Source organism: Nicotiana tomentosiformis, chromosome 1, assembly GCF_000390325.3.
Source record: "Nicotiana tomentosiformis chromosome 1, ASM39032v3, whole genome shotgun sequence".
In the NCBI taxonomy this organism is placed as follows: domain Eukaryota; kingdom Viridiplantae; phylum Streptophyta; class Magnoliopsida; order Solanales; family Solanaceae; genus Nicotiana; species Nicotiana tomentosiformis.
The window spans coordinates 157,035,830-157,057,236 of NC_090812.1; the positions used below are offsets into that span (position 1 = coordinate 157,035,830).

The 21,407-nt window shown below is 38.4% G+C and overlaps 1 long non-coding RNA gene across 1 annotated transcript in view; it reads right to left on the reverse strand.

Annotated features, from left to right (window-relative positions):
* Window positions 1–8,066: 8,066 nt before the first annotated feature.
* LOC138904143 (uncharacterized) overlaps window positions 8,067–21,407 on the reverse strand; it is a 29,806-nt gene continuing 16,465 nt past the window's right edge. Inside the window, exons 2-3 of the long non-coding RNA XR_011413380.1 lie at window positions 8,949–9,000; window positions 8,067–8,326 (exon numbers count right to left, since the gene is read on the reverse strand). This is a non-coding gene — a long non-coding RNA (uncharacterized lncRNA). The remainder of the gene's footprint in view (window positions 8,327–8,948; window positions 9,001–21,407) is intronic.

The following is a 21,407-nucleotide window of genomic DNA, read 5'->3' on the forward strand; positions in this document are numbered from 1 at the left end:
GCCGCGATGGCGCACAACATCGATGTTAGGCAAGTCAACGGCGAACTATCATGTAGATTGTTCATTTTATTACTTTTGAAATCATAAATTTTATTAAGTAAGGAAATTTACACCTTTGAAGTTCACGGGTACATACATAATTAGTATTACATAAAATAAAAGGTGATAATAATATGCAAATATGTAAGCATCAACTAGAATATCCCCAAAACCCGATGCCATAAGTGCATGTGCATTTACTAAGGAGTACAATAATAATACAACATCTGTCTAGAATGTTAATAAGACAGATTAAAGTAAATAGTACGACGGAGAATCTTTGGGCTGCGATTCGTAGACTGGAATACAACTCACTATAAAGTCTCCTCAGCAGCTGCACCGACGCACCCATATGTCCACCAAATGAACCTGTCAAGTCCTGCACATTTAGTGCATAAGTGTAGCGTGAATACGTAAATCAATGCGTACCTAGTAAGTATCTAGTCTAACCCCAGAGAAATAGTGACGAGGGGCTGACATCGACACTTACTAGAGGTCCAATAAAGCAATATGATAAATCCTAAACAAATATGAAACACGACGGTAATTGTGGGATAAAACGGTAACCAACATAATCTTTCAAAATTTCTTTTAACGATATAAATTTCTCAATCTCGTATTCTATCTCAACAGCTCGGAAAATATCAAGTGCCAATATCAAATGAATAAGGAATACCATGTGAAATGCCAAACAACAGTGGGAGGATAATCTCGTGAATATTCAGACTGCTAGCGATGTAACGCACGACTATGCCGAGGTCGTACGGCCCGATCTAGAATAATGTGTACACTATAGAGGGTCGAGCAACACGAATAATAGATGCATCTATTATACTGCCGAGGCATTCGGCCCGCTCCACAAGAAAGGAAGAAACTTATTGAATCACGAGGCACATGCTTACAACACAGATACATGTGTATAATAGTGAATATACCCCTTTACGTTTATCAAATATCTTGTCAACAACTCAAAGTGATAAATCTCGGCCTAATATATATATATATATATATATATGTGTGTGTGTGTGTGTGTGTGTGTGTGTGTAAAGGCGTGCGGGCTTGCACAGTAGAAATCGTGACTTAATTGATTCTGTGGAGTTGCATAATTAAATAAATGTCATTATCGACATATCCACCACGTATTAGAGAAATTGAGCTGAGACTCATATTAAAGATCATGTTTAGGCTACGTGCCGATATTTTGGGACCCATAAGGGTCGTCCGGCTATTGAATTATTTGTTTAAATTGTAAATTGTGTACTCAGTCACGTCCATCATTTTCATATTATATCCTAGTCTCTCTTGTCATTCATTGATACATCATATCATCATGTTGGGTTGATTTTCATGTCATTAAGAGCCCGAGAGACTGGAGATTTTGAGTGATATTTATGGGATCGAGCTGCACGTCGCAACATATTATATTTATTTATGCATGGATCTGGCTTATTATAGCGCTTGGGCTGAAGAGGCCCTTCCGGTGTCTGCACCCCCCACAGTAAGCGTAGTTATCTTTATATTTGGGATGAAGTTCCCTAGGCATGGAGTTGCCTTGTTTTTTTATATTTGGGATGTAGTTCCCTAGGCATGGTGTTATCCTGTTTCTTTATATTTAGGATGGAGTTACCTAGGCATGGAGTTACCTTATTTATTTATACTTGGGATGGAGTTCCCTATGCTAGATTGTCCTTGTACAGTACTGAGTGAATGCATGTCAGTTAATTTATATGTATATATGGGATGAAGTTTCCTGGGCTGGATTGGCCATATATAATACTGAGTTATTGAGTATTATGAGAGTGTGAGTACATAAGGTTTCCATTGTGGTACATCACACACAACATATAGTTTGGCATATAGATATAGAAATGTCATATTCCTCATATCATGCAGAATTTATCTATTTTTCTTGTACTGAGTTTAGCTGTTGAACTTGAAAGCAATGCTTACATTTTTGTGCGCTTATTTCTATACTGGACAGTACATGTTGAGCTCGTCACTACTTTCATCCCAAAGGTTAGTCTTGTTACTTATTGAGTTGGTTGTACTCATACTATACTTTGCACTTCGTGTGTAGATCCACGTACTTTCGGATACTGAGGTTTCTAGATTTCGGAGCTTTTATCTGTTGGAGACTATCGAGGTAGTTGCTTGACGTCCGCAGACCTTGACTCTCTTTCTTTTCAGTTATTTGTACTGTCCTACATTTCCAGACAGTGATTGTATTAGTCATACTATGTTTTCATTTAGAAGCTCATGTATTCAGTGACACTGGGTTTTGAGAGTATTTTTATATCAATATTTGTGAGATTTTTATATTGAATTTAAATATGATGTTTTCAAACTTAAAAGAATTTGTGGTTTATTGAGGTTGTCGGCTTGCCTAGTATTAAGATAGGCGTCATCACAACATGCAGATTTTGGATCGTGACAAAAGTACAAGTGTTAAAATATTTTGTGTCCAGCCTGAGCAGCTGCAACCGGTTGGACTGGTAGTGCCCACGGTATCTGAAGTCTCTGCACTACCTGCTCTGGAGTACGGGCGATAAAGGTATGAGTACCTCCCCCGGCCTGAGAAGTGACTGGTGTGTCCTGAGCTGAAACCACCTGAGCAAGGACAGTACAAACAGTCAATATCTGGGCTGAAGCCTCCTAAAGGACTGGAATCACAATTGGCATAGCTGGTGCGTGAGCTGGCCCAGCCAGTTCAAGTATATCCGGAACCTGCTCCTGAGCTGGAGCAATTGGTGGTACTACAAGTGTTGCTCTAACTGTTGTGAGAGCTACACCTCAGCCTTTACCACGGCCCCGGCCTCTCGCGGCCAAAATTAGTGGCACTGATGGTTGACCATCCAATCCGGTAGTACGTGCCCTCACCTTGTTTGAGAGAATAGAATAACAGAAATTTAGTTTCCAGAATCAACAAACTCGCACGACGGAATACAAGAAAGTTAATTTTTTCCTAAGGGTTCGGCAACCTCTCGAAGATAAGTGCAGACGTCTCTGTATCGATCCACAAGACTCTACTAAAACTGTTCATGACTCGTGAGACCTATGTAACCTAGGCAACCTAGGCTCTGATACCAACTTGTCACGACCCAAAATTCAAATGTCGTGATAGCGCTTATATCAATACTAGGTAAGCCGATAACCTTAGTAAATCACAAAAAATATCTCTTACGTTTGATAACATAATATTTAAATTTACAAGAAGATCTCACAAATACGGATATAAAACACCCGGTGTCACTGAGTGCATGAGCATCTAAATGATAACATAGTCTGACTGATAAAATACTGTCTGAAAATATAGAACAGTACAAACAACTGAATGGGAAAGAGAGTCAAGGTCTCCGGACGCCAAGCAGCTACCATGATAGTCTCCAACAGATGAAACTCTGATATCTAGCAGTCGCCATATCCGCAAGTACCTGGATCTGCACACGAGATGCAAAGTATAGTATGAGTACAACCAACTCAATAAGTAACAAGACTAACCTTTGGGCTAAAAGTTGTGACGAGCTTAACAAGTACAATCCAGTATAGAAATGACATTACGGAAATGTAGGCATGCTTCCAAATTCAACAGTTAAACTCAGTAAAAATAAAATAGATAAACTCTACATCATGTGAGGAATATGACATCTCTATATCTACACGCCAAAATATATGACGTATGTGATGTACCACAATGGAACCCTCATGTATTCACACTCTCAGAATACTCAATCACTCATCACTATATATGGCTAATCCAGCCCAAATATATAAATGCTTTGGGCAAGATCCATATCGAGGGAAGTCCATCCCTAAGATAAATAAATAAATAAATAAGGCAAATCCATGCCCTGGGAAGTCCATCCCAAATATAAATATCAACTGCGCTCACTGTGGGGGGTGCAGACTCCGGAGGGGCTCCTTCAGCCCAAGAGCTATATAAAGTCGATATGGCCTACTACGGCGTGCAGTCTGATCCCATAATAATAAAGCCTATACGGCCAGTTGTGGCGTGCAACCCCGATCCATATAATAATAACATATATAAAGCCAATATGGCCTGCTGCGACACGCAACTCGATCCCATGAATATCCTCACAATGGATGAACATGATTGAGTACGAAATGTGCATTTTTAAAACATTTAATTCAACAGCAACATGAACCTATGAGTCCCAAAATATCAGCACGTAGCCTAAACATGATCTTTAATACGAGCCTCAGCTCAATTTCTCTAACACGTGGAGGATATGCGGATATTGACATGATTCTTTAATTTTACAACTCCACAGAATTTATTTATGTCACAACTTCTATGGTGAACGCCCGTCACATAGCATGTGCGTCATCTTCATACAATTCATACAACACGTAATTCAGGGATTCATACTCTCAGAACCAAGTTTAGAAGTGTTACTTACCTCAAACCGTGTAATTCTTTATTCCGCTATGCCATTTCCTCGCGATTCAGCCTCCGAACGCCTCAAATCTAGTCACAATTAATTCGATTCAGTCACTACAAATTATAGGAATTAATTCCTTATGAAAATACTAATTTTTCAATAAAATCAGAAGTTTAACTCAAAATTCACCCGTGGGGCCCATGTTTTGGAACCCGACATAAGTTATAAAATATGAACGCACATTCAACCACGAGTCCAACCATACCAATTTTACCAAATTCCGACATCAACTCGACCCTCAAATCGTCAACTTTAACCAAGATGGTTTTTCAAAATTTTCCAACTTAATTCACTAATTAAATGTTAAAAACAACCATTGATTCGAGTAATTTCACCAAAATTGAGTTAAGAACACCTACCCCGTTATTTTTCTTGAAAATCTCCCAAACATCACCTCTTCTTGAGCTCCAAATCGGTAAAAATGAGATCTTAAACTCTCTGCCCAGGCTTTTCTTCATCGCGAACGCGGCCATTGCCTCGCGTTCGTGAAGCACAAAAAATGTTCTGCCCAAATTCCTTCTTCGCGAACGCGAGACTGGCCTCAGGAATGCGATGTTTCACTAGGATGCTCAATCGCGAACGCGTTCTCTCCACCACGGACGCGAAGACCAAATTCCCCCATGTCGACTTTCCCTTTTGGCGAACACGAAGCTCCAATCGCGAACGCGTAGCTCTACCCCTCGAACCTTCGTGAATGCGTGCCCTCAGTCGCGAACGCGAAGCACAAAATGGCCCAGTCCAAAATTCCTTCTTCGCGAATGCGTGAATCCCTTCGCGTTTGCAAAGAACAAGACCAGAACCAGCAACAGCAGTGGCAAGACATGGAGAAATTATCCGAAACCATCCCGGAACTCACCCAAGTCCCCCGAGACCTCAACCAAATACACCAACAAGTCCTAAAATATCATACGAACTTAGTCGAATCCTCAAATCACATCAAACAATGCTAAAAACACGAATAATACCCCAATTCAAGCTTAATGAAACTAAAAAATTCCAACTTCTACATTCGATGCCGAAACCTATCAAATCAAGTCCGATTGACCTCAAATTTTTCACACACGTCTTAAATAACATAACGGAACCAGAATTATTTTTAGAACTGGATTCCAACCCCGATATCAAAAAGTCAGCTCTCCGGTCAAACTTCCAACTTAAATTTCTTATTTTCGTCATTTCAAGCCTAATTTAACTACGGACTTCAAAAAATATTTCCGGACACGCTCCTAAATCCAAAATCACCATACAGAGCTATTGGAATCATCAAAACTCTATTTCGGGGTCGTTTACACATAACTCAACATTCAGTCGACTATTTCAACTTAAACTTTAAACCTTAGAACTAAGTGTTCCAATTCATTCCAAGACCTCACCGGACACGAACCAATTTCCCCAGTAAGTCATATAACAATTGTAAAGCACAAATTGACTAGTAAATTGGGGGGACGGGGCCATAATACTCAAAATGACCGGCCGAGTGGTTACATTCTCCCCCTCTTAAATAAATGTTCATCCTCGAATGGGTTTAGAATCATAATCGGAGCCTCAAATAGGTATGGATATTTTCTCCGCATCACTCGCTCAATCTCATAGGTGGCTTCTCCGGCTGGCTGGCCTCTCCACTATACTTTCACTGAAGCTATGTTCTTTGATCTCAACTTTCGAACCTGTCGGTCTAAAACGGCCACCGGCATCATCTTATAAGTTAAATTACCATCCAATTGCACTTTACTAAAATCTAAAATATGAGACTGATCTCCGACATACTACTGAAGCATAGATATATGAAACACTGGATGAACACACGATAGATTAGGTGACAAAGCAAGTTCATAAGCCACATCTCCAATCTTCTTAAGTATTTCAAAAGGCCCAATATACCTAGGATTCAACTTTCCCTTCTTCCCAAACCTCATAACGCCCTTCATAGGCGAAACTCGGAGTAGTACCTTCTCTCCTACCATTTAAGCAACATCGCAAACCTTCCGGTTGGCATAACTCTTCTGTCTAGATTGCATCGTGCGAAGTCGTTCCTGAATAATTTAACCTTTTCCAAAGCATCCTGAACTAGATCAGTTCCCAATAGCTTAGCCTCACCCGGCTCAAACCAACCCACTGGAGACAGACACCGTCTCCCATATAAAGCCTCATACAGAGCCATCTGAATGCTCGATTGGTAGCTGTTATTGTAGGACAACTTTGCAAATGGAAGAAACTAATCCCAAGAACCTCCAAAATCTATAACACAAGCGCGTACCATATATATTTTAATATCTGAATAGTGTGCTCGGACTGTCCGTCCGTCTGAGGGTGAAGTGTTGTACTCAAATGAGCATGTGTGCCTAACTCTCGTTGCACTGCTCTCCAAAGCTGTGATGTAAACTGCGTGCCCCGATCTGAAATAATGGACACTGGCACACCTTGAAGGCGAACAATCTCGCGAATATAAATCTCAGCCAACTGCTTCGAATAGTAAGTAGTCCTAACTGGAATAAAATGTGCGGACTTGGTCAACCGATCCATAATTACCCAAACAACATCAAACTTCCTCAAAGTCCGTGGGAGTCCAACTGCGAAGTCCATGGTAATACGCTCCCATTTCCATTCCAAAATTTCAAGTCTCTGAACCAATCCGCCCGGTCTCTAATGTTCATACTTCACTTGTTGATAATTTAAACACCGAGCTACATACCCAACTATATCTTTCTTCATTTTTCTCCACCAATAGTGCTACCTAAAATCCTGGTACATCTTAACGGCACCCGGATGAATGGAATACCGCGAACCATTGGCTTCTTCAAGAATCAATTCATACATCCCATCTACATTTGGCACACAAATTCGACCTTGCATTCTCAACACCCCATCATATCCAATAGTAACATCTTTGGTATCATCGTGCTGAACTGTGTCCTTCAGGATAAGCAATTAGGGATCATCATACTGGCACTCTCTGATGCGGTCATATAAGGAAGACTGAGAAAGCACACAAGCTAGAACCCGACCGGGCTCCGAAACATCTAACCTTACGATCTAATTGTCCAAGGTTTGAACATCAACTACAAGAGGCCTTTCACCAAAAAGAATGAATGCAAGGCTACCCATACTCACCGACTTTCTACTCAAGGCATCGGCCACCACATTGGCCTTCCCGGGATGATACAAAATAGTAATATCATAGTCTTTTAGCAGCTCCAACCATCTCTGTTGCCTCAAATTTAGATCCTTCTGTTTGAATAAGTGCTTGAGACTCCGATGATATATAAATACCTCACAAGACATACCATAGAGATAGTGCCTCCAAATCTTCAATGCATGAACAATGGCAGCCAATTCTAAATCATGAACATGGTAGTTCTTTTCATGTGTCTTCAACTGACTCGAATTATAAGCAATCACTCTTGTCACGACCCAAACCGATGGACCATGACGAGTGCCTGAGCCTACCTATTGAACACTCCTAAGCATACGTCTAAGATAAAACATGAAATAACTGTAGGAAATGCATAACGTCTAGCAGTAAACTACTGAATTGTGTGAATAACATAAGTGAGAAAATGTGCCCAAAAGAAATATGTACATATATATACGGAATATGGTAGGGAGAGCCGACAAGGCCACATACTATCCAACTATAGATGACTATGTACAAACCTTTAATAGAGTGTAAAACTGTATAAAGGACGGGATTAGGCCTCGTCATATCCTTATATATATACAAACGTATCGTACCACAACCCAATAGCAGCTCCAGATCAAATGGAGCACACCAACTCTCGTTGAGCTAAGATCCTAAGGAGGGGGACCGTCAGCTTGTCTACCTGTACCTGCAGGCATGAAACACAGCCCCCAGGCAATAAGGGCATTAGTACGAATAATGTACCGAGTATGTAAGGCATAAAAATCAATATATAAAAGGCATGAAAGAAACATGGAGTAAAGAACTCAACCTGTAAGTCTCAATAGTTTTGTGAATCATGAAAATATTTCTAATGTCATGCGTATGCATATAAATATCATATCATGCATAGGTATATGTGTACATAACATCATCAAGCCTCTGAGGGTATCCCATCATATCATCTCAGCATCTGTGGGCAAAATCATGAACGTATACCAGCTGATTAGGTGGTGGTGCATATATAATTCCATAACCTTTCCCCCATACCCCATATACATATATTATTCGCGTATATAACGCCATCTGGTCATGGATTAATATACATGTATAAATGAATGCAGTGCATAATGAAATAAGTCAATAAGATCTCTCAGAATATGTTGAGACCCATGAACAGACGATATGATAGTAGGACATATGGGGAATCAAGAACATAGGTAACCCTAGTACTTCTAGGAATAGAATCATTCGTGAAAGTGATGTGCTTGCTCATTTCGTTGTATCATATGGATCATGCCAAAAGGAAAGAAGGGATAGCCTTAACATACCTATATGATCTCTTCCTTATTAGTCAACCAAGCTCAACACAACTTCTTGCATCTACAACAAGTGAAATGATATTGTCGTTAACATATAATGTCGTACCATCATATTTGGCTAGTCGTATGGCTTAAGGAAAATCGGGCAGCAACTCCCTTATTTTTAATACATCTTAAAGACCACTAAGGTCATCAACAGCCCAACAACAACAACTATAACCAACAATAGAACCAACAATAATATAATCCAATATGAGTTCTTTCGATTATCTTAACAATCATATTGAGAGGCAAACTTGTTTTTACTCATAACAAGATATAAATTGAATCTAAATCTTATTCCATAAATTAGTTTACAACCTTCAGAAGATCATACCTATATGTACCATATTATTTCTAGTTCAAAACATCCACAAAATGCCTTTCAAAACAGCCCCAAATATCTAGCACCTTAATTTGTATCGTCAATCACTTGTTTTTCATATTTTCTTCTTCAATCAACTTAATTAACCCCTAGAAAAGCTTAACAATAGCAGCCAAAACATTATCAAATTATTTTTCATAATTTCCAGCCACCACAAACCATATATTTAGCCACAAAATAGTCTAACACAAAAAACAACCATATCCCATGTTCTTGCAAGTGCTATCTTATGGTTTTTCACCCAAAAAACACAACCAACACAAGATTAACCTTAAGCACAATCAAGAAGATGTTATACATACCTTGGACAGAAGATACAACTCGAAACCCTATCTCAACTTAGCTCACAATATCCCTCAATCACACCACAATATCATAGAAGCATTCTCTTGTAGTATTTAACAACTTTGATGATGATTTGAGTTGATTCCCCTTGAGTTTGGTTCTTGGTATCTTGGGATATGTTAGGGAGGGTTTTGGAGAGATTTTGGACGAAATTTGGGTCATAAATGACCCTAAATGAGGCTAAACATCTTTTAAAAGACGTAGGGTCGGTGGCTATCTCAAGTGGGTCCCAACTGAGCTGGTTGCACAGTCTTGCGAAAACGCGAATATCTCTCTACTCCCACGTCGTATCAACTAACGGTTTAATGCTTTGGAAACTACACTCGTAGATCTTCAAAAATTTCTATTACAAGGCAAATCCTTAGTCGGTTTTTTCGCAACTTTAATTCGATTTTTTTCCAAACTTAATATTTTCATCCAAACATCAAAGATAGCCATATTATGACTTTAAAATCATTTAATTCATTATTAACAAGTCTCATATTTATTACATCACCTTGGGATGCATAGGGTGTAACAATCTTACCCCCTTAGAAATATTAGTCCTCGAATGTTAAACTCCCAGAAATCTATATAAATTTTGGCAGAGTCTCATCTGTAACGGTACTACTACCAACCTGTCACACAACAAACCCAACAACACAAATCCACATAGGTCCTCAATTATCAATAACACCAATGGCCTCACACGACCAATAACAATAACTAACATAAGAATCAAGTATCATATACGTACCTAAAGGTTGTGATGTCTCAGTCCGATCCTCCTCCGGAAGCAGAAACAAGTGAGGATACCTAGTCTTAATTTCTTCTTGATCTTTCCAAGTCATATCCTCCACATTATTGTTTCACCAAAGTACTTTAACCGAATCTACATCCTTAGTTCTCAATCTATGAACTTGTTTATCTAGTATAGCAATGGGAGCTTCCTCATATGATAGCTGCTCTGTAACCTGAACATCGTCAACTGGAATGACTTTAGAGGGATCTCCAATACACTTACGGAGCATAGACACATGAAAGACTAGATGTACAAACTCCAAGTTGGAAGGCAAGTCTAATTCATATGCTACTTGGCCTACTCTGCGTATAATCTTATAAGGTCCAATGCACCGAGGGCTAAGCTTTCCTTTCTTACTGAATCTCATAACGCCTTTCATCAATGATATCTTTAGGAATACCCAGTCGTCTACCTGAAACTCCAAGTCTCGTCGTCGATTATCTGCATAGGACTTCTGACAACTCGGAGCTGCTAATAGTCTTTCCCTTATAAGCTTAATCTTCTCAACTGCCTGTTGTACTAACTCTGGTCCTAATAACTTAGTTTCCCCAATCTCGAACCATCCGATAGGAGACCTACACTTTTGTCCGTAAAGAGCTTTGTATGGAGCCATCTGAATGCTGGAATGATAACTATTATTATATACGAACTCAATAAGTGGAAGATGATCCTCCCAGCTACCCCTGAAGTCCATCACACAAGCCCATAGCATATCCGCTAGTGTCTAAATAGTACGCTCAGCCTGACCGTCTGTCTGGGATGAAATGTTGTACTAAGACCTACCTGAGTCCCCAATCCTTTTGTAAGGACCTTCATAAATTAGTTGTAAATTGATCACCTCTATCTGAGATAATATATATAGGGATACCATGGAGTCGTACTATCTCCTTAATGTAAAGCCTTGCACAATCCTCTACTGAATACGTAGTCCTGGTAGGTAAAAAATGGGCTGATTTTGTAAGTCTATCAACAATAACCCATATAGAATCAAACTTACGCTGGGTACAAGGTAAGACTATGATGAAATCTATATTAATCACTTCCCATTTCCAAGTTGGAATCTCTATAGCCCACAATAATTCATCTGGTTTCTGATGCTCAATCTTAATATGCTGACAATTAAGGCACTGAGAAACAAACTCTACTATATCCTTCTTCATTCTGTCCCACCAGTATATTCCACTGATATCATGATACATCTTCGTCGCTCCTGGATGAATAAAATAACGAGAATAGTGAGCTTCTCCCATAACCTGCTGGCGCAACCCTGCCACATTAGGAACACATAATCGACCTTGATATCTGAGGACTCCATCTCCTGTAATCTCAAATGGTGTCTTCTCCTTTTGAGGGGTTATATCTCTGTAGTGAACTAATACATGATCTTCATACTGGCGTTCCTTCACTTCAGTTACTAGAGATGATGTCGTCGTGTCCTAAATAGTAACTCTGGTATCACCTGAGTCCAGTAATCAAACTCCAAGATTAGCTAGCCAATGCATCTCACGAGCTATATCACTCTTCTCTGGCTGTAAATATGATATGCTACCCATAGATCTACGGCTGAGGGCGTCGGCTACTACATTCGCCTTCCCTGGATGGTATACAATATCAACATCATAGTCTTTCAGTAGATCCAACCATCGCCTCTAACGTAAATTCAATTCCTTTTGCTTGAATATATAATGAAGGCTCTTATGGTCCGTATAGATATCAATATGAATGCCATACGAATAGTGCATCCACATCTTTAGTACATGAATCACCGCCGCTAACTCTAAATTGTCGGTCGGGTAATTCTTCTCGTGGTTTATTAGTGGTCTAGAAGCGTAAACGACAACCTTAAAATGCTGCATCAATGCACAACTAAATCCAATGCCCGAAGCGTCATAATAGATAGCATAACCTTCGGTCCCTTCTTGAAGTGTCAGAACCGGTGCTGTAGTCAATATGTCCTTCAATGCCTGGAAATTCCGATCACAAGCATCAGTCCACTTTAGTTTCCTTTTGAGTCAACTTTGTCAATGGTGCTCAAAGAGAAAAAATTCCTCTACAAATCTCTTGTAATAACCTGCCAAACCCAGGAAGCTACATACCTCCGTCGGTGTCGTGGGTCTAGACCAAGTCTTCACTGCCTCAATCTTCTGTGTATCAACCCGTATACCCTCACCTAAAATAATATGACCAAGGAAGGCTACAAAATTCAACCAGAATTAACATTTAGAGAATTTTGCATACAACTTACTTTCTTGTAGAACTTTGAGTACAGAACGTAAATGATCTGCATGCTCAGCCTCTGAACGGGAGTGAACATCACCGAACGAATTCAAGTCCATGAATATTTTTGGGGCATTGGTCAACCCGAACGACATAACTCGAAACTCAAAGTTCCCGTATTTGGTCCTGAATATTGTCTTCGGAATGTCTTTCTTTCTAATCCTTACCTGATAGTACCCAGACCTCAAGTCTATCTTCGACAAACACCTGGTGTCACACCTCCTTTTTCTGTAGGGGAAGGGGAGTTTTATTCAGTTTAAGTGATATTATTCGAAATGGGATTATTATTTTAATCAGAGTCGCCACTTGGGATAGTTTATGGTGTCCCAAGCCACCGATTTATTTCTAGAATCCCAAATCAAGGAAAGGATGACTCTGTTAAAAGTGTGCAAAAACCAGAAGACCGGGAGAAGGTGTTAGTCATTCCCAGGTTCCGTGGTTTTAGCACGGTCGCTTAACTATTATTAATTTGGGAAGTATGTGATGCATAGCCTAGAGCCTAATTGTTGCAAATAACCACGGTCATAGGTGCAGTGTGCTTTGAATGATAAGAGCTTAATTTTGTTTTGTCTACTATAGGATGGTTTGTTCGAGGACGAACAAAGGTTTAAGTGTGGGGTAGTGATGTTTGGCATATTTCGATATGTGTTGATGTTACTTTACCCATGTTTTAACCGCTTCTTGATGTTATTTGATCTTTAAAATGCCCAACATGGTTTAATTATTGGTTTTATGACTAATTGAGTTGTGTGTGGTGAATTAGGGTGTTTGGAGTGCAAAAATATGAAGAAAAGGTGCTCTAGCTAGAGGAAGAGGGGTTGGATGCGTCGCATCCAATCTAGAAAAAAATAGATTTCGTGCACCCTTAGCAGTGAAGTCGGCCCATAGCATCCGCCTTAGCATCCGCACCTGGGCAAAGCTGAGAAGTGGAGGACGAGGTAGATGCGAAGCATCCACCCTAGCATGCGAAGCTGAGAAGTGGAGGACCAGGTGGATGCGAAGCATCCACCCTAGCATGCGAAGCTGAGAAGTGGAGGACGAGGTGGATGCGATGCATCCATCCTAGCATCAATCCCTGAAGCTGATTTGGATTAGAAATAGGAGAACTTTGGCCCACGACTTTTGTACGCAATATATAAGCCAAAAACGCCTCTTTTAGGGCATCTAACATATTGGGAAGGGGGGAAAAGCCACGACAAAGCTGTGGAGGCCGGAATTCATCAAGTTTCATCTTTCTCCCACCAAACTTAGTAATCTTTATGTTTCTTTGTATGATTTGTTGTTTGGCTACCATGTCTATATGGAGCTAAACTTCACATTCTAGGGTTGTGGTTCTTTCATGACTATTGTTATTCGGATATTGATTTTGACTTCTTGATTTATCATATTAGTTTATTTATTCAATCTTGCACTTAATTATTTAATTGCTTGATCACCAATTGAATATTATCTACGAATCTAGAATTGAACTCGAAAGTGGGAATTCTATATTACATATAGGATTGAGTAGGGCAAGTTCTTGAACTCGGGCATCGGGGAACGGATTCGTGGTTAGGATAGACATATACCTAATTGCCTTGCTTGGTTGATTTACAAGAATTATAAATGCGTTCTTGTTGATTCTAACTCCATAGACATATAGGCGTTTGGTTAGCTTGAATAGGCGAGTAAGAACTCGACAGATTCTTATGAGCAATATTAACCCTGTCAACCAATAAGCTAGATAAATTAGTCGGTCAATTCAATTGAAGAATACAATAGGATTGTTAGATAGCCCATAACCCTAGATCGTTTTCATTACATTGATATCATAAAAATCTGCTCTTTCTCTGTTCAAAGTTTATTATTTATATTTTTTTATTTAATTAGTTTAGAATAAAATATTTTTAGGTTTAATTCTTGTTTAGATAATTAGGATAGTCTAATTTAGTTAATAGTTAATCATAAGTCCTCGTGGGTTCGACATCCGACTTTTAGTCACTTTATTACTTGACGACCGCGTATACTTGCGTGAGTGTGTTTGGTCCCAACAAGTTTTTGGCGCCGTTGCCGGGGACTTAGAAATTAACCATTTTTCTACAGTAGGCTTTTACTTTTATCTTTACAAGTTTTTTTTTCTTCTCTTTTGTAAATATTTTATTTTTATAACTATTTGATTTTTCTCTTAGTGTGTTTCTAGTTCTTTCACCATGACATCTGGGGATGAAATATATGGAGGTAAGGTTATTGATGAAGACTCTTGGTTGAGGAAAGACTTATATGGCCCGTCATTTTGGGCTTGTCATGACCTGAACTCTTGGAAAGCTGAATTTGAATATGGGAGTAAGGGTTGGTATTGGGACGAATATTCTCGATTAAGGGAATATGCGGAACGACGTTGTCTTTTGACAACTTTGGTGAATGATTGGTCTAAGGAGAGAGATGATCTTGCACATAAAATTGATAAATTTGTCACTACTATTCACGACTTGCAAGATAAATTAAATGCAAAGGTTGTTGCGTCTATCGCCCAACAAAATAGTAATGAGTTGTCAGAAGCTGAAAAGGAGCTTATACGCCAAATTGAGGAGCTAAAAGTGGAGAGCCAATCATTCGAGCATATTTCTGTTGATGATGCCCATGTTGAGAAAAGTACACTAGAGCCATGCGAGGTAGCAGATAATGTTATATTTGAAGACTCTAATGTGTGCACATATGAGGATATAAATAGTAATACAATTCTAAAGTTGGGGCGTGTTGGTCCTCATTCTAAATATTTTTCGACATTGTATTTGGATGATGACATGGAAATCGAGTCATCTAAGCCTTTGGAGGAGTCAATGGAAGAGGAACATGATGCCTATATTTTTGAATTTGTCATGCCAAAAAGCAAAAAATACATTCCTCATCTAAAGGCCGAGAAGTGTAGAGTGAAAAATTTATTACTTGGCCTGGTTATCTTTGTAGCCCCACCACTGGAGCATAGCCGCAAACTGGATGCCATGTTAGGGGCTCAATTCATAAGTTCGAGGTGGAGGCAAAAAGTGGTTCACGTCGTGCCGCTACGTTAAATCAGGCGCTTGTTGGGAGGCAACCCAGCTTTACTGCTTTCTTTTATTTTTGTTTACATTTTATTTTATTTTATTTTTATTATTTTGTAGTATTTATTTTTGTTTTGTAGGATTATGAGCATAGGAAGCAAAGCCATTAGAAGAGTGCAAAAGCAAGCTAGATGGTGAGGACTAAGTGTGGGGTGCCCACACAAAGGACGATGCCTGGGGAAAATCTGAGTACCTCGTGAGCCGCTATTGCTTCGGCCTTTGGCCTACCAGGGAGTCTCGTTTACCCTCTTATTATTTATAATGTGCATTGAGGACATTGCAAAATTTTAAGTGTGGGATGAGGAGATCGTTTGGATGAGTTTCTGTGCTATTTTAGCTTAGTTGTAGTACTCATTCTTAAGTGTAGTAGCTTTTGTGAAAAAAAAAAAAGAAAAAAAGAAAAAAAGAAATTAAAAAAAAAATGAAAAAGTAGAAAAATTGGATTTTTCCCGACGATTGATCTCCTAGACAGTTTTCTTGAGGGATTAAAGTCTAAACAAAAATTCAAAATATGTCTTTTAGCTTTCTTTAGGTAGTAATAATCCCCTGTGGTTTTTCTTTGTGCCTCGGTTCTTTTCCATGGGATGTAGTTTGAACCGGGTAGCTTTTTTCTTTCTGAGTAGATTAGGAATTTAGGGAATAAAAGGAGCAAGAATGATGAACCTAGGCGCCCTTGACTTGTTTGATAGTAACATATTTATGCTTTCGCATGTGTAGTATCTTCTGTATGATTTGAATTTATTGATGATGCCTTGTTAAATTGGATAGCATGTTTTGTGGCGCCTATGTCTCGTTTATATGACTTATGTTCACCTTGTGTTTAATACTTAATATCTCGTGGCTCCGTGAATACTTGCATTGCTTGAGAGTCGGAATGTGATCGTCCTTAGTGAGTCATGTGCCATGTGTGATGAGGTTTTTGTGTAGTCCACGTATTGTACTTGTGTCTAGAACTTGCCCGGTATGTGAGTTGAAGCGAAATTTGAGGTGATGCTCGGTTTGAAAAATAATTTTAGGCTTTCTTTGATCTTTTTGAGCTTATTGCTTATCACAAATAAAATCTATCCCTAGTTAACCCTTTTGAGCCTGTAGACCTTTTATTTGGTACCCACATTACAAGCCTATACCCTTTTATTCTTAATTGACATTGTTTTGATCCTTTTACCTCTTAAAGCACTTTAATTGTTAGATGAGCGCTAAAAGAAGTAAGAAGGGACTAAGTGTGGGGTGCCTTTTGAGTGGAACCAATGAAAGAAAGAAGGGTGCACTTATTTTGTAAAATAATACACCACTAGCGGAAATTGAAAGAAAAAAAAGAGAAAAATCTGGAAAAAAAAATAAGGAAAAATAGAAATGAATAAATTGTTATCTTGTTCTTGCTAGTGGGTATGAACTAAAGTAGTGCTTAAAGAAAAAGGGACTATTGGGGGTGATATTATTTGTGAAATTGAAGTGGGGTTGAAGAAAAAAAATGCTTAAAGTAATTTTGTGATGTATTAAAGTGCTTAGGAGGGTGAGTCACTATTCCTTAAATATATCCTACCCGTCCCTTAGCCCACATTACAACCATGAAAAAGTCCTAATTGATTTTAGATCGAGCGAGCTTTCATTAGTAGAGATTTACATTAAGGGCAAACCTATGGTACCAATTGCATGAAATGTGACTTCTTTGTGAGAGTGAGCGATTTTCTTTGATATATGTGAGTCATTAAAATATATTTGATCATGAGATTCGAATGTGTGGATTGAACTCGCTCTCTTGTTCTTGTTGTGAGGGCACATGGTTTCACGAGGGATAGGTAACGTTATTAGACTTCTCTATGATGTTGGGTGTTCAAGCCATGAGTGCATAGTGACATTGAGTCGGTTTTTGAGGTTAGGGTTGTTGTGAGCATGTTGTCTTTGTTTGAATATTTTTAAAGAATGACATAAGTAAAGGGAAGTGTATGTGATGCACATTCTAGAGCCTAATTGTAGCAAATAACCATGGTCATATGTGTAGTGTGGTTTGAATGATAAGAGCTTAATTTTGTTTCGTCTACTATATTGATGGTTTGTTCGAGGACGAACAAAGGTTTAAGTGTGGGGTGGTGATGTTGGGCATATTTCGATATGTGTTGATGTTACTTTACCCATGTTTTAACCGCTTTTTGATACTATTTGATCCTTAAAATGCCCAACATGGTTTAATTATTGGTTTTATGACTAATTTAGTTGTGTGTGATGAATTAGGGTGTTTGGAGTGCAAAAATATGAAGAAAAGGTGCTCTAGCTAGAGGAAGAGAGGTTGGATGTGTCGCATCCAATCTAGAAAAAATCAGATTTCGTGCACCCTTAGCAGTGAAGTCGGCCCATAGCATCTGCCTTAGCATCCGCACCTGGGCAAAGCTGAGAAGTGGAGGACGAGGTAGATGCGAAGCATCCACCCTAGCATGCGAAGCTGAGAAGTGGAGGACGAGGTGGATGCGAAGCATCTACCCTAGCATGCGAAGCTGAGAAGTGGAGGACGAGGTGGATGCGACGCATCCACCATAGCATCAATCCCTGAAGCTGATTTGGACTAGAAATAGGAGAACTTTGGCCCACGACTTTTGTACGCAATATATAAGCCAAAAATGCCTCTTTTAGGGCATCTAACATATTGGGAAGGGGGAAAAGCCACGACAAAGCTGTGGAGGCCGGAATTCATCAAGTTTCATCTTTCTCCCACCAAACTTAGTAATCTTTATGTTTCTTTGTATGATTTGTTGTTTGGCTACCATGTCTATATGGAGCTAAACTTCACATTCTAGGGTTGTGGTTCTTTCATGACTATTGTTATTCGGATATTGATTTTGACTTCTTGATTTATCATATTAGTTTATTTATTCAATCTTGCACTTAATTATTTCATTGCTTGATCACCAATTGAATATTATCTACGAATCTAGAATTGAACTCGAAAGTGGGAATTCTATATTGCATATAGGATTGAGTAGGGCAAGTTCTTGAACTCGGGCATCGGGGAACGGATTCGTGGTTAGGATAGACATATACCTAATTGCCTTGCTTGGTTGATTTACAGGAATTATAAATGCGTTCTTGTTGATTCTAACTCCATAGACATATAGGCGTTAGGTTAGCTTGAATAGGCGAGTAAGAACTCGACAGATTCTTATGAGCAATATTAACCCTGTCAACCAATAAGCTAGATAAATTAGTCGGTCAATTCAATTGAAGAATACAATAGGATTATTAGATAGCCCATAACCCTAGATCGTTTTCATTACATTGATATCATAAAAATCTGCTCTTTCTCTGTTCAAAGTTTATTATTTATATTTTTTTATTTAATTAGTTTAGAATAAAATATTTTTAGGTTTAATTCTTGTTTAGATAATTAGGATAGTCTAATTTAGTTAATAGTTAATCATAAGTCCTCGTGGGTTCGACATCCGACTTTTAGTCACTTTATTACTTGACGACCGCGTATACTTGCGTGAGTGTGTTTGGTCGCAACAAGTTTTTGGCGCCGTTGCCGGGGACTTAGAAATTAGCTACGTGACTAAGTTAAGCTTTTATTAGATATTTGTTTTCAAGTTTTAATTTTCAGTTTGAACTTTTCGTAAGGCCTGTCGCTATGGTTATTAGATGGATTGGCAATAAGAATATTCAGTACATTGTTCGAAACTAAAGCAATCAAGCTAAAAGGCATTCTGCTTTTGATAGATTCATGTAAATTGGTCTCTTTTTCCTTAGCCAAGGAAAATGTACCACTCGATTTTACTCCACAAAACTCTCACTATAATCATAAACGGCCCATGACCATTGTGGATTTTAGCTCAAGAATGAACAAAGTCTAAAGTGAGAGGTTGACAAATTAAACGAAAATAAAGACAATATAACGAAAGCAGTATATGTATACTCCTGTGCTTATCTCAATCACACCCAAACAAAATTCATATAGGCTTATCAACAAAAGCTAATAAATCTCTTACTCCACTTATGAGCAGGATCATGGTTTTATCAATAAAACAGAACATGTTAGTTTTCAAGACTAAACTGGACCTGTATCACGTCATTACGTCACAGAATTCAAAAATTTAACCCAAATGATTTAACTGCTTAACATGGAAACCAACCAGCTAAATAACTAAAATATCGTAATAAAATTGAACTCATGAATCAGTTACTTCAATCATACATCATTTAAATTCCAACATTCACAAACAAGACTGAAGAAAAATACTAAAAAAAAAATTTAATACCGAAAAGATAGGAAAAAATCAGACCTTTTGTATTTAATAAGAATATCCGAGTCAAATCTCTAATAAACCAGCTATGAGATTGAACCAAAATCCAAAATTGATGACGGAACTTGAAAAGAAAAACAACCTGGACCGCGACCGGAAAAACCTCAGCTCAACTAAATCTCCATCTCAAAACAAAACCCAGAAGCGAGAAATAGAATTCTTTTTCGGAATACAAGAAAAGACCAAAACTAAACTGAAATTTTCTCACTCCCTTTTGTATCAGTGAAACCAAAAACAAAATAGAAGAAACTCAGCGATTTAAAATAACCTCTCCAAAATTTTGTCCTAAATGTTTTTACCCAAAAATTTGTCTCTGATTTTCTTCTCCTTTTCTTCCTCAAGACCTCAGATATATATAGCCCTACCCTCCTTCCAAATCCGAAAATTCTCAACTCTTTGTGTGAATAATTTTGGGACAAATGGAGGGCATGGATCGATTGTCAATCAATCTATGGCTCCCATTAATCTAAAAATCGCCTCAAAAAGAATCTAGACGGGCAAAAATCCGAAAGAAATAATTATGTTGTTAGAGTTGGTTACGCTACATGGCAAGAGGAGAGAGGAGGGAACACGTGGGGCGAGTGGGTTGATTTTTCTGGTGGGTTTGGGGGTCGTTTGGCAGCAGAGAGGCAAAGGAGGGGTGGGGGTGCCGTTGGAGATGAAGGATTAGGTTTAGGTTTTTTTGGTAGGTGTTATAATTGGTATTTTATATGAGGTGTAGGAGTTGATTATGTCCATTGGATGGGGATGGATTGAAGGGCTCAGATTAAATAAGGGAGTGAGGCGGGTTTGGGCAGGCGGGTCGCGAGTCTGAGGGATTGGATAGGGGCTGATGGGTCAAGGGAAATTGGGCCACTAGAAAAATGGCTTCGGCCTGAACCGGAACCAAACAAGGCCTTTCTTTCATTTTTTTTTCTTGAATTTTTAAATCCTAATAAAATTAATTAAAAACTTAAGTTAAGTTCTAAAATAATCTAATTTATAGAATTGAATTAATTATCTATTTCTAACATTAAAATAATTAATTAACCTAAAATTAATGAAAGAAAAATACTAATTTTAAAACTAAAAGCTAAATATGTAAAAACGATCATTTTTTTGTGATTTTATTTAATAATGTAATTAACTCATATAATTATATCATAAATGCAATTAAGACCTAAAATGCTATTCATGAAATATTTTAGACAGTTTTGGTATTTTTCTCATGATTTTAAAATGTTAAATATGCAATTAAATGCAAGCAAAAATTAACAAGAAATTCCTAAA